A 12,161-nucleotide genomic window follows, 5' to 3' on the forward strand; every position below is an offset into this window, starting at 1 on the left:
ATATCACAAATATTTCAACATAAACATTTTTCCTGTGTTCCAGGGTGGAGTTTTAGTTTAACGGTATCGAAACAGCAGGGTGGTGATTATGCAGCACCTTTAAAAGGCTTATCATGCACTAAAACAACTCAGCACTTTTGCTGCCCAAATTAGCATCTGTGCCAGGCTGGACCTGGCCGAGGACCTGCTCGTTTTTGTGGGCCTGAAACCAAGGTCTTTGCCTCGTAGGGCATCCGGCCTGCGTCCAAGTGCACACGAGTGCCAGCGGCGAATTAAAGCACGTCTCCAAATAACCTGCATGATCTGTGGGCGCAGCTATTAGCAGGTCACAGATGGAGAGGTGATAGCAGCCAGTGCCACCACAGAGACGTCCTCAATCCGAGACGACTGTCCTTTCTCACTCGCTGCCACTATTATTACCAAAATACTCCCCCACCAGTCAGTCTGCTTCTCTGCAGCCTGGATTATCAATTTCCCCAGTGAACACACAGATTTGTGTCACCGTTTATTTCCACATACAGTGGAAAAAAGCTCAGTGTTGTTTCCCAGCACTAGCGCTGAGGCTTATGGGAATCTGTGAGCAAACAGTATGAAAACCTCAGAGACGTTACAGGGGAGATGACTTCACTCCCCCCCCCCAATCTGCTGACTGAAACACGGAGCACGATGACCTATTTATGGGAACGGAGCTCAAGTGCATGAGCTCAGCTTTAAGACCCATGAAGCGTTTCTGCTGAAGGTCAAACATGAGAACGGTTCAAGCAACTGGATAGTTTCTAAAAAGAAATTTCCATCCTATATACTGCCCCCTCAGTGTACAACACCAACTCCAAAAAAGTTTGGACGCTGTGGTAAACGTAAATAAAAACAATGTGATGATTTGCAAATCGTGGAAACCCTAGATTTCACTGAAAATAGTACAAAGACGACATATCGAATGTTGAAACTGAGAAATTTTATTGTTTTTTGAAAAATATCTGCTCATTTTGAATTTGATGTCAGCAACACATTTCAGAAAAGTTGGGACGGGGCATGTTTACCACTGTGTTGCATCACCTCTACTTTTAACAACACTGTAAATGTTTGGGAACTGAGGAGACCAACTGCTGTAGTTTTGAAAGAGAAATGTTGCCCCATTCTTGCCCGTCATACAATTTCAGCTCCTCAACAGTTCGGGGTCTCCTTTGTTGTATTTTGCGCTTCATAATGCGCCAAATGTTTTAAATGGGAGACAGGTAGGACTGCAGCAGGCCAGTTTAGCACCCGAACTCTTTTCCTACAGAGCCATGCAGTTGTAATATGTGCAGAAAGCGGTTTGGCGTTGTCTTGCTGAAAGAAGGAAGGCCTTCCCTGAACAAGATTTTGTCTGGATGGCAGCATATTGCTCTGAAACGTGTAAATATCATTCAGCGTTAATGATGCCTTCCCAGATGTACAAGCTACCCATGTCATGTGCACTAACGCCCCCTCATACCATCACAGACGCTGAATGCTTTTGAGCTGTGCACTGATAACAAGCCGGATGGTCCCTCTACTCATTATCCTGGAGGACGTGGGGTCCATGATTTCTAAAAATAATTTCTACTTTTGATTCGTCAGATCTCGGGACAGTTTTCCACTTCGCCTCAGTCCATCGTAAAAGAGCTCGGGCCCAGAGAAGGGGGCGGGGTTTCTGGATATTGTTTATATCTGGTTTTAACTTGCATTTGTGGATGCAGTAATGAAGTGTTTTCACAGACGATGGTTTTCTGAAGTGTTCCTGAGCCCATACAGTGATTTCCACTACAGACACGTGTCTGCTTTTAATGCAGTGTCTCCTGAGGGCCTGAAGATCACAGGCATCCAATGTCAGTTTTCAGCCTTGTCTCTCGCATACAGAGATTTCTCCACATTCTCTGAATCTTTTAATGATATTATGGACCATAGATGATGTGATCCACAAATTATTAAATTGCATGCGCAAACAGTGCAACAGTCTTTCACAGCATGGTGAACCCCTCCCCATCTTTACTTCTGAGAGACTCCGCCTCTCTGGGAAGCTCTTTTCATACCCAATCATCTTACTGACCTGTTCCCAATTAACCTAATTAGTTTTTGTTTTTTAAACATTACACAACTTTTCCAGATTTTTGTTGCCTCGTCCCAACTTTAAGCATGCTGCTGGCACTAAATTCAAAATAAGCATAGAATTAAAAAATAAATAAATAATCTCAGTTCTCAAACATCTATTTCAGCACCAATCAAAAGTTTGGACACCTTATAATTCAATGTTGTTGTTTTTTTAATGTTTATTAATTAAGAGACACTTCTTCGTGTCTTAAAGTAATGATGGATGTCGTTTCTCTTTACTTAGTTGTTCAGTTCATGACATAATATGGATTACAACAGTTGTGGTGTGGAATAGAACTATTTACTGTATTTTTATTGTTCACTGTTTGATCACAAACACACTAAGAAGGCAAGAAATTGCATTAATGACCTTCTGATGAGACACAGCTGTTCATTGAAAAGTATTCCAGGTGACTCCCTCATGAAGCTGGTTAAGAAAACGACAGTATAGCGTGCAAAGCGTCATCGAGGGAAACACTGGTGACTTTGACGGATCTAAAATATGAAACATTTTTTTGTTTACTGCATGGTTCCTTATATGTTCCAGATGTTATTTCCTAGTTTTTATGCCTTCAGTATTGTTCTATAATGTAGAAAATACAGAAAAACATATGAATGAGTAGAGTAGGGGTGTCCAAACTTTTGACTGGTACGGTACGTTGTCTTAGTACTATTGTTAATTAAACATTTGGGTCCCATGATTTGCAAATCATCACATTTTGCTTTTGTTTGTGTTTTGCGCAGCGTCCCGACTTTTCTGGAACTGGGTCTGTGTATATGAGTCACAGAGAATCAGGATTCGAACAGTCGACTCCAGGGTCGGACGGGGATTTTGTAAACACTGGTCACACCAGATACTTGTACGATATTATCAGAAGCCATTAATAACGATGAGGCCAGGAGTGGGATCGTTTCATTTCCAAATGATGTCGTGAAGGAAACCCTATCTCCGTTTCATAAATATTGCTTTAACTCTGAAGACAACTTCAAAGCTATTATTTTGAAATATGACTTTAGTTTAAGTGCATGCTGTTTTAGTCCGCTTTCAGGATGAACGGAGGTGGCGATCGTAGCTATGCTTTGTGCGGAGCGGAATCACCGCGGTGTGTTGTTGATTATTTTCCTACAGCAGCATGCCCAGTCACACTTTATTCCATAAAGGCATCATCAGGTGAGCCATTTCAGTTTTGCACACGAGCAAAAACGGCTTCTCAGCATGATTAGTGTTCATATTGATTCTTATTATTATAGATTTGTTAAAGCTCTGGATTTTGAAGTGATGAATAAATATTTGGCCTCACTGACCATTAAAATGCTCTCTGCCTCCCTGGACACGACAAAAGGAGAAAGAACATGAGCACACATGCAGACCGCTCTTCACCGTACCCAGTCCTCCGAAGCATGCTGGTCTCTTACACAGTGTTTAGACAGACGATCGAACGTACGCGCTTATCCTTCGTTCTACCAGCCAAGCACGTCAGGACGTCTCCTCCGTGACCGATTAATGCTGAAGGATAATCAGGTCTAATTCAGGAGTGAGGTTCGACACTGAGAGCGTGTGAGCAGAAAGCATAGCAAAGGCTCCACACAGAGCTGTGCTCGAGCGCCGCGGCCGAAATACTGAACACGTCCAAAGCCCATGAATAACCAACCATCGCTAAAATATACTTTTGTTTCCGAGCTGAGGCAGATCTGGCAATTTAGTGCGAGATCCGACAGCGCTGCAATTTGCGTCACGTCTGCCGAGCGCGAGAAAAGACATGACTTTCAGCGGAGAAATAACGCGGCGAGGCTGGGAGGCAGTATAATGGCGAGTCCCCTTTCTTCTCCCTGCTGTGAAGCCTCGCGACCCGCGCGCCGGCTGACATATTGAGTTTGACGAGAGAGCGAGAGCGCTCCCCAGACACACAGAATATGCTCCAAGCGGCGACAGGGAATGGAATCAGACAATCACAGAGAAAAATGGAAGATGGAAAGGGGAGAAAATAATTCATACATGTATTCAGTATTCAGCTGGGCTCGAGTGCTCAAAGCAAGATGAGGACTGAAAGCACACACAGCCGGCGTCAGGCAATGGAAAGGCAGATGGAGGATGAGATTGGGGCCTCTCCATCTGGGCCCACTCTGGGAGTATTTATTTGGGTAAGAGTGTGTAGGGACGAGGTCTCTAGTCCTCCGCCTCTATACGACACGGTGCTGGGGTTCCAGTGATCGCAAAGGAGGAAAAAATGTGAGCAAAACGTACTCTACCAAGGTTTTGTTTTACATAATAACACCATGGGAAGGAAAAGGAAGATTATTTATTGGGCCAGACACATCAAAAGCATCACCGAGTAGAGAGCTCACTGACCTGACCTGGACTTGAAGAGATTTTCTCCAAAAAATAAATCAACATATCACAAAATGAAGGCTAAAATTCGCTTCTCATGCATGAAGGCCTGACTGAGCAGGTATTTTTGATAACGATAAGAAAAGTTGTGATTTCTGATAACCGATATTATCGACCGATACCCACTCCTCAAAATAAATAAGATAAATATAATCCATTCAAGTAGAATGTATTAAAATAGTGTCAATAGTACAAAACTGTACTATGTCGTGAACTGCGCACACAACAGAATTATTTTAATTAGACCTATATACATAATTATATACATCATCAGGTCGAGTTTCCTCAGGAGCAAGTGGATATGGCTTGCCACGATGGTCTGGAGCATTAGAGATCTTATTTCTTCGGCTGTCTGTGTGTTGGTGTCTCTCCTGAGCTGGTCCACATAGAAGAGCTTTTGCCCACCCCGAGGAGCCCGACCATGACTGGGTTCCCAGAGCACTAGGTTGTGTGCCATTAGATCTTTGTGGCGTGCACAGTGCCCAGCCAGCTTGAGTCTTCTCGCTCTTGACTTGCAAGATATTGGTGGCAGGGCCCCATAAAGGATCGTATTTGGGACACGATCTTGCCAGGAGACACCCAGGATCTTTCTAATCATGCGAGTATAGCATCCATCCAGCCTCGCCTCCTCCTGAACTGTAAGGGTCCATGTCTCGCAACCATAGAGAAGAACTGCCTCTACTGTCGCAACAAATAGACGTCTTTTTAAGCTGTCCGACATTCCAGATCGCCAAATGTTGTTCATCTTGTGAAGCGCTTGCCACGCCTGTGCTTTACAAACCTTGATGTCTTTTTCCGTGGAGCTTATATGTGAACCCAAGTATTTGAAATTATCTTTTACTTCAAGTTCTTTCCCAGTGAAAGTCGAAAGTTTAACTTGGGTAGGGATGCTGAATGCCATCACTTCAGTTTTCTTGGCATTTATTGTATGGCCAATTTTCCTACAGTGACTACGTTTACATGCACGTCCAAATCGAGCTGCTGTCGGTAATCGAGCTAAGGGTCCCAGCAGGGGTGCCAGAGAAATCCAATCCTACACGCACACAATGAAATCGAGCTATTGTGTGAGGTACATTGTGTACCCGAGCCACAGGTGGCGCTACACGCCCCATCGTGTTGGTACACTTCCGGTTGTCGTCATGAAGAAGAGCTATTCAAGAGTATAAACAAAGTTATCAGCAGTGTTGCCAGATACTGCTGACGTTTTCCAGCCCAAAACATGTTCAAATCCGCCAAAATGCACTTAAAACCGCCCAATCTGGCAACACTGGCAGTTCTGTGTTCACAAGTTCCGTGCTGAAGCTGTTCGGCTTGCTCTAACAGACTGTATGGCTACAAAGTGTCCTGTGCAGACCACTGTTTTGTAAGACAACTTACTTTGCACAATTGTATATTTTTCTAAAGTCCATTTTTTGCTTACAATTTAACTTATGTCTTAATAAACACACAAAAAGTTCAATTGTTTTGTTTTTATTGACATTCTTCAGATGTTGGACATCTATACACACACACACACACACACACACACACAAATACAGTGACTTGTTTATGTACACAATTCACAGCTATGCAACAGCTGTACAGATGTACTTGGTGATACAGTAAGTGAGCTAAATTTTAACAGTGCAAACAATGCCACAAAAAGAAAAGATTCATGCCGTTGTCATGCCGACCGAGGCTGTTGTGTTTCCCGCTTGTGGTCTCGTCACTCGTCACTTCCGGAAGGGGCAGCGCTGAAGTAAGTAGCTCGACTACGTAGCTCAATAGGGTTTACATGCACTAAGTAGCTCGGCTACAATCGCATAATCTAGGTCGCGTAGCTCAATTATGAAAAATCCAGTTCGATTTCAGCCGAATGAAGGTGTATACATGGCATTTTGAACTTCGATTTCAGTCGAGCAACGGCAGAAATTCGATTCTCTCTATGTGCATGTAAACGCACTGACTGTGAGTGAAGAAGCACTTGTGCTTGAGCAGCTGTATTGCTACAAAGCGCGATATCGTCTGTGAAATCCAGGTCAGTTATTTACGTCTTGGGTATATAGTGAATCCAAGCTCCTCTTCCTGACCGTCTATTGCCTGGCGTAGGGCGAAGTCAAGAGCAACAATAAACAAATAGGGTGCCGATGTGTCGCCCTGCAAAACCCGTCTCGATATTGAAGGTATCCGTCTCCCCGTCTGCAGTGGTCACCTTTGCCTTTGTCTGGGAATAGACGTTGCTAATAGACTGTACGATTTTAGATGGAATACCGTAGGCCAGTAGGATTTTCATCAGTTTACCGCGGTGTATCGAATCAAATGCTTCACTAAAATCTATGAACATAAAAACCGCCGGTAGCTGCTTCTTCTTTGCTCCCTCTATGATGCGCCCGAGCGCAAGCACTTGCGAAGTAGTCGCTCTTTCTTGTCTGAATCCATTTTGATTAGGTCTTAGCAGAAGGTCGAAAGTTATATACATACACTACCGTTCAAAAGTTTGGGGTCACCCAGACAATTTTGTGTTTTCCATGAAAAGTCACACTTTTATTTACCACCATAAGTTGTAAAATGAATAGAAAATATAGTCAAAATATTTTTCTGGCCATTTTGAGCATTTAATCGACCCCACAAATGTGATGCACCAGAAACTCAATCTGCTCAAAGGAAGGTCAGTTTTATAGCTTCTCTAAAGAGCTCAACTGTTTTCAGCTGTGCTAACATGATTGTACAAGGGTTTTCTAATCATCCATTAGCCTTCTGAGGCAATGAGCAAACACATTGTACCATTAGAACACTGGAGTGAGAGTTGCTGGAAATGGGCCTCTATACACCTATGGAGATATTGCACCAAAAACCAGACATTTGCAGCTAGAATAGTCATTTACCACATTAGCAATGTATAGAGTGGATTTCTGATTAGTTTAAAGTGATCTTCATTGAAAAGAACAGTGCTTTTCTTTCAAAAATAAGCACATTTCAAAGTGACCCCAAACTTTTGAACGGTAGTGTAACTTGTTTTAAATGTAGGTATATTTATTTTTATACATTATTATTATTATTAGCTATATTTGGTAAGTTATTTTAGTTTTTAGCCGCTTTTGAAAGCTATAGTTGAATTTGCGCGGTCATGGAAACACGCACATTTATTAGTTGTGTTTTCAAGGTATAGTTATTTAATTAGAAAAAAAAATGCTTAATCCATAATCTCAAATATAAACATACGTGCAATGTTAATATAATAATTAAATACTTTTGGGTACTTTAGGTATTTACATAGGAACTGGACAAATAATTTCAGTTAAAACTAAAAAAGAAAATTTGTACACATACGCCATTAATTTATGCGCACAACTGCAAGCGATAGTTTTGGAGTCGCTGAACACCTTCAGTTTGCTGCTCTGCTTGGATCAGCTGATTGTTGGGATTTGTGCCCCAACAGCTGAGCTGTGGTGTGCCCTCTGGTGGACAAGCTAAGCAATGACAGCACTCATAGCATGGTTAAAGGGCCCGTCTCGGTCTCTTTTTTAAGTGCCATTTACCGATGATTATAAATGCAAATACTGATTAAGATACCAATTAATCAGCAATTAGCTCAGAACAGCTGGTAATATCGCAATGCAGGTTTACTGGTCGGGTTCTAGATACGACAGTATGTACTTTCATGTTATGCAGGCTTATAAACAGATCATAAAATCATCATCAGGTTAGGGTTCGTTCATTCAGAATTAATGAAAAGAGCAGACAAAGTTATCAATATTTGAAAACAGTGAAAAGATGCTGCGGTGTGCTCTGTACGTGTGCACTATTTTTACAGAATCTGGTGTCAGAGTTCGGCTTCACAGGACGCACACACGGACTGCACAATAACGCTTTTACATTTCTTACTAACAAGCTTTAAAATGAACGTGAGGTCTTCTTTAGTTGCACATTATAAATCATCATTCAAAATGATTTTTATGCCATTTTGATTGGCTGGGCGAACCGCAAATCACTACCTACAAATAACGGTCCGCTCGTACACACGCACTTTGGTCAACGTGGGTCAATTTCTTTGTTATTGTTTTACTTGTCGCGCAAACTTTATAATCAGTATTTCAAAAAATATATAATACGAATGATGAAACAGTTAGTGAACTCTTTTCACACAATACCCCGCCTTCAGTACCGGCAGATAATTAATTGCTTGCTCGCCACTAACAAAATCACGATGATTTGTTCAACCTCGTGCAATATTTGCTGAATATTTCACCGTTTCCCAGAGTCTGGTGGAATGAAAATGCTGCATGTATACTCGACTCGTTCTGATTCTTCTGTTAACAAAACTGACACAAATTCAACGGTTGGTTTCCTTTAACGCTCGGTTTATACGCACAAAGTCGAGAATACCATCAATAATAGATCACTGTGATGGGAGAGTGTGTCCTTGATATATTGCCCAGCCCTACAATACGGATCAAAAACAAAGTACACGGTTTAATGATCACAAATAAATCAGAAACGGACTAAATCTGTCAGAGGACTGGCATCAGATCGCTGGACTGGCATGACTCGGGTTATGTACATGAACTCAGGACAGAACGTGTCTCAAAGCACACTGATGTGCAGCAAGACGTCAGGACCAGCTGTGTGTGTGTGGGATACGAGTCCGGATATGTGGGAGAACGGGAACAGGGTATTCCTGGAACACGCATGTCATTTACAGCACCGCACTGAATAAAACACACCTTTCAGAGTTTGGATAGCATGATGATCATCGTCTTACTTTCATCAGACAAGCTCTTAACCCTTAACCCCGCGTCAGCACTTGCGGCTTATTAAAGTCAAAGTCATTTCCTGCGCATGACGTTAGCGCTTGAGCGGGAGCCATGATGTCACACATCTACAGCCGCTCTCAGCATGGCGTCTTCCGAGCCATCGCAGCTTGTCCACACACACACACACACACACACACACACACACACACACACACACACACACACCAGTATCTGAGTGACACCAGAGCCATGTTTACACCTTTACTCATACACGTGTGAAACACATCTAAGACTCGTCTGCCCTCCAGAAGATTCCCAGTGTGCACTGCTTCTGTGAATGCCAGAGGGAAAGGAAGTGCTTTCAGGAACAAAGGAAAGGCGACGTCAATCAATAAATAAGACCGAGAAAGCAGAGATCCTTCCAAGACCTTCATTATCCCTGATGCTGGATGTGAAAAAGGCACCATTAAAGTGTTTTAATTGCTTTGCTTCGTTCTTATCAGTGCTAATCAACGTGTGTGAGCAAGGTCCCCTGCCCTCCACTGCTGGAGCGGGCACCGTGCCAGTTGCCGCCGCCGTCTGCTGTCTTGGTAACCGTTGCCGAGAGGCTGCGCCAAATCCTGCGCTGGAAATCCCAAAAACCATGATGGAAACGTGAAGAGTTCTTCTCAGTCCTTGTGTTCGGATTTCCTTTGTTTGACCGAACGGACATTCGCACGCGCGTGTGTTCAGGTGGACTGCGTTTAAAACAGGTGAGAAACAGACGGAGGAGGAAACAGCGTGATGAGACCAGCGGACAGATGAGGCAGATGATGTGCACCACTCCGGGCTGGGAAGCTGAGACTGGTCTGGAGTCAGTGGGTGCGAGACTGAAGTCTGATCATCATCCTTATGCAAGAACAAACTTCACACCCAGAATTTTGAATTCCCCTCTGACAGACCTTCATGTTTCCTACAAAATTATTGGCACCCTTCTCAAAACTGCAGCGAAATTAATAACTGTTTTAAAGCAATGAAATTATAAACACATTTTACCCGGACACCTAACCAAACACAGTGCTGAGCCTCATCCTGTAACGTCTTCCAAGGTTGAGGACACTTTCATCGAAACTTCCATTTTCAATTCAAACTCAGACAGACAACACGTTCCTGCAACGATCTGTGCATGTCTGTCTTCACTGCCAGAAGCAACCAGGTTTCCTACAGAACCATCCTGAATTATTCTCTCCACAGTCACTGGATATGAGCAATCGTGCACTCTGATTGGCTACGCTACTACTAGGATATCAGCTCATATACCGTGTGTAGAGAAAAACAAAATGGCGGAGCGCGTTGCTGAACCAACTGAGGAAAGAAAAACTACTCGAAAACAAAAGGCAACAAAATAGAGAACGAAAGTATTTGATGGTAAGAACGCATCTTTTTTTATTTTTCAAGAATTATCACCACCACATTTTTCACGAGTTGTTCCTGTCATTTCACCGGTTTGTTTACAATCTTCATCTTTAAGCATTAAAACTCATTGAATTTTTTTAGAGTGGTTCAAAAGCTCAAAGAAAGAAGTTTGAAAATTAAAGAACTGAAATGTCCGAGGAAGAAGTAAATAAATGTCTAAAGTTATTCTATTCCTCGGCACGACAGCGAGACGGCACTTTCTACAGAAAAAACAACATTGAAGTCAATCTGTGCCGCCATCGACAGGTTTTAAGAAGTCCGCCTGAGCGGAAATTATTTTGTCGGATTTTTTGTATAAAGTTTTTATTTATCGAATTTGCAAAAACAATAAAAATGCTCTGTTTCCCAAAATCCAGTGAATGTGGAGAGAATAAACAGTCATTCCACTCGATCTCGTCGTGCAGGGATTATAGCCATCAGCGCGACTCAATTTCGTGGAATAAATGTTGAATATATTCATCACAATTTGTGACACTATTGATCTTCATAAGAGCCCGAATGTGTTCGTGTCCCAAACACACAGTAATGTCTTCACGGTATTTGTAACCACTCACATATTTTTTAAACGTGTGCAGGCCAAGAGCCATCAGTTTGTCTTTTATGTTAAAAAGCATTCATGAAGGATTTATATGTACACACTATTCAAAGATATCAGTGTTTCCTTTCATACTGTCAAGATAAAATGTGTTTATTAAAAAAAAAAAAAACCGTCAGAGGAAAAGAACGTAAAGTAGTTTCCCTAAACCGAGTGGAAAACTCAATCCCTCGTGTGAAACGGGTGCCAATAATTCTCAAGTTGACACGCACACAATTTTATGTATACTGCAAATGTAAAGGAGATGATCCTTTATTTTAGTTTTCTTTTCGAGAAAAAGAACCGAGATGAAATATGTGGGTGAGGAAGAGCGCAGGCACTGACTAACACTCTCGTGCTCGCAGCCAGAGCTGCGGCTGATTTGATGAGCTGTTGATGAGAGAAGCTTGGCTCCCTGCAGAAACACACACACACACACACACACACACACACACACACACACACACACACACACACACACGCCTTCATCTATCACTCTGTCCCTCTGGGGCACATCGAGCCAATGGCATCACAGCTCCCCATCCCCCTCGACACCCCTTGCCAACGGCTCGGCCAATCAGCTCACAGCGATGTGTGCCTCATCAGCAGGACTCCAGCTCCTCTCTCTCTCTCTCTCTCTCTCTCTCCATGCTCGTCCTAATTATGGAGGACGAGTTGCAGAGTGCAGAGTGAGAGGAATCAAAGGAGAAAGCAGGGGGACAGGGAGAGGAGAAACGAGAGAGTGATGGAGGAGGGGAGCACTGACACGATGCAGCCTTCAGGGCGGGGCGGGCGGGCGGGGGGTGAGGGGGGGGCTGTGCTAACACACTCAGTAAATCAGAATGCAGTGTGTGTGCACGTGTGTCAGTACAACTGTTCCCTGTGGAGACGAGTTTCCACC

At 43.0% G+C, this 12,161-nt stretch overlaps 1 protein-coding gene across 9 annotated transcripts in view; it reads right to left on the reverse strand.

Moving 5' to 3' along the window:
• The window catches only part of arid1b (AT-rich interactive domain 1B), a 123,285-nt gene that overhangs the window by 44,765 nt on the left and 66,359 nt on the right, over positions 1-12,161 (reverse strand). The gene's annotated exons all lie outside the window — the stretch shown is intronic.

This window comes from Neoarius graeffei, chromosome 3 (genome assembly GCF_027579695.1).
Source record: "Neoarius graeffei isolate fNeoGra1 chromosome 3, fNeoGra1.pri, whole genome shotgun sequence".
Lineage (NCBI taxonomy): Eukaryota > Metazoa > Chordata > Actinopteri > Siluriformes > Ariidae > Neoarius > Neoarius graeffei.